This window comes from Lissotriton vulgaris, chromosome 5 (assembly GCF_964263255.1).
Source record: "Lissotriton vulgaris chromosome 5, aLisVul1.2, whole genome shotgun sequence".
NCBI lineage: Eukaryota > Metazoa > Chordata > Amphibia > Caudata > Salamandridae > Lissotriton > Lissotriton vulgaris.
Window position 1 is genome coordinate 1,800,855,815 of NC_141693.1, and position 2,616 is coordinate 1,800,858,430.

The 2,616-nt window shown below is 42.4% G+C and overlaps 1 pseudogene; it reads left to right on the plus strand.

The window, feature by feature from the left end:
* Positions 1–415: 415 nt before the first annotated feature.
* LOC147717211 (putative ATP-dependent RNA helicase DDX5 pseudogene) lies at positions 416–2,113 on the plus strand (annotated as a pseudogene).
* The last annotated feature ends 503 nt before the right edge of the window (positions 2,114–2,616 follow it).

Below are 2,616 nucleotides of genomic sequence, written 5' to 3' on the forward strand. Positions count from 1 at the left end.
ACAACAGGACAGATGCACCCAGCAACACTGGGAGTTGAGATAGATTTGGCCAGATAAAAATAACACATTTAAATAAATGCAAGTCTTGTGCATCGTATGTACTGAGATGAATGACGTAAACACTGTGTACTTTTAGGGAAAAGGATAGTTCTCTGGAAATGTGAATAAATGGACTCAAATCTGAGGGAATAGGTTCGTTATTCCATTAAGAAAGATTGTTTTTCTTATCTGTTACCTGGCATTATACACATAAATCATCAGCCATTCCTCCAGCGCGGCGATGGACCTATCGTTTTGGTGCTGGCACCAACACGCGAACTTGAACAGCAGGTGCAGCAAGTTGCCGCTGACTATGGGAGAGCTTGTCGTTTCAAGTCAACCTGTATTTATGGTGGTGCTCCAAAAGGTCCTCGGATTCGGGACTTGAAAAGGGGTGTTGAAATCTGCATTGCAACCCCAGGAAGATTAATAGACTTTCTAGAAGTGGGCAAAACCAATCTCAAAAGATGCACTTATCTCGTGCTTGACGAGGCCGACAGAATGCTTGACATGGGATTTGAGCCTTAGATTCGGAAAATCGTGGACCAGATTAGACCTGATCGACAGACCTTAATGTGGAGTGCGACTTGGCCAAGAGAAGTTAGACAACTTGCAGAGGACTTCTTGAAAGATTACATTCACATCAACATCGGTGCTCTGGAATTGAGTGCAAACCATAATATTCTTCAGATCGTGGATGTGTGTGCAGATAACGAAAAGGATGAGAAGCTTCTGAGGTTGATGGAGGAAATTATGAGCGAGAAGGAGAACAAGACCATCATATTTACGGAAACCAAACGACGGTGTGATGAGCTTACCAGAAAAATGAGGAGAGATGGATGGCCAGCAATGGGTATTCATGGTGACAAGAGCCAGCAGGAGCGAGACTGCGTTTTAAACGAATTCAAACATGGCAAAGCCCCAATTCTGATTGCTACAGATGTTGCATCGAGAGGTTTAGATGTGGAAGATGTGAAATTTGTCATCAATTATGACTACCCTAATTCATCAGAGGACTATATCCACCGAATTGGGAGAACTGCCCGCAGTAGCAAAACTGGTACAGCTTACACCTTTTTTACACCCAACAACACAAAGCAAGCCCATGATCTAATTGCTGTTCTACGAGAGGCTAATCAGCAAATCAACCCCAAGTTGCTGCAACTGGTTGAAGGAGGTCGTTTCCGAGGTGGAAGAGGCATGAGGGATGATCGACGTGAAAGATATTCAACAGGCAGAAGGGGTGGTGGCTTCAGTAGTAATATTAGGGATAGGGAAAACTTCAATCGTGGATTTAGCAGCAGTGGACCAAAAAGAGACTTCAACTCAAAACCTCAGAATGGTTTTGGTGCTCCAAACTACGCAAATGGCAATAGCTTTGGGAATGGCTTTGGAGCCAATAGTGTGCAAGGTGGTTTCCGGCCTGCTAATCAAACCGGCACATATCAGAATGGATTTGGCAACCAGCAATTCGGTAATATGCTTAATGGCATGAACCACCAGCAGCAGCCTGGCATGAATCCGCAACTGGGAATGAACCAGCAGCCTACAATGAACCAGCTGGGAATGAACCAACAAGCTGGCATGAACCAGCAGCCTACCATGAACCAACAAGCGGGCATGAACCAGCAGCCTACAATGAACCCGCAAGCTGGTATGAACCAGCAGCCAGGAATGAACCAGCAATACAGTTACGCTACCCCAGCTGCACCTGCTCAGGCACCAACATCCACACCTGCTCCATCTCTGATAGGTTATCCAATGCCAGCAGGATACACCCAGTAACAAATGTCACGTTTTCAATTGCTCTTTATATTGTGTGTTCAGAAGACAGGATAGTTATTTAAGAAGCCTTCAAGGAAATGCAGAAACTACTGCAGTGCAGCAGTAATTAAGGTGCACTTCATTATTTAAGTTGACTTTATCTACATTACATTCCTGGAACAATTTTAGTTTTCTTTTTGTACTAGAAAATGCAGACTGTGTTTTCACAAAGTAAATGTACAGTGATTTGAATTACTGTAATGAGGCAGCGCATGGCCTTAAATAAAACTTTAACTTGGAGAAAAAAAAAGATTTTTTTTTAAATGTAGGAAAAACTTTTTTCTGAGTCAAAATGTGTGATTGTAGGAGCATTGGCACCCATGGCGATACCACTTTTGAGGAATTAGGGAAAAAATAAAGCTTTTTACTTCTAATTAGTAGATATTCAAACTTTAACAGAAGCAGTGGGAAGTAGATCTACTTACTCAGTGTGGATTTTAAGATAAAGAGAAATGGAAAGACATGGAATTTGGTTCCACCATAAACAGATTTTAAAGCGTATAGGAATTAATTACTCAAATAAATATTCAACTTATAGTGGTGCTATTTGTGTGGCTGCTCACTAGGTACTAAACTAATTCAGTACTGTCACACCCTTCTCTGGACTGATTTAAAATGCTTCTGCGCAAGAAGACAGTCGATGGGCTCGAACCCTCTCTCTCAACCTAGGAAGCGGCAGAACCTCGGTCAGAAGCAATATACCCATGATACAGTGCACTAAAATGTGCAACAGATCACACAATGACAACATAT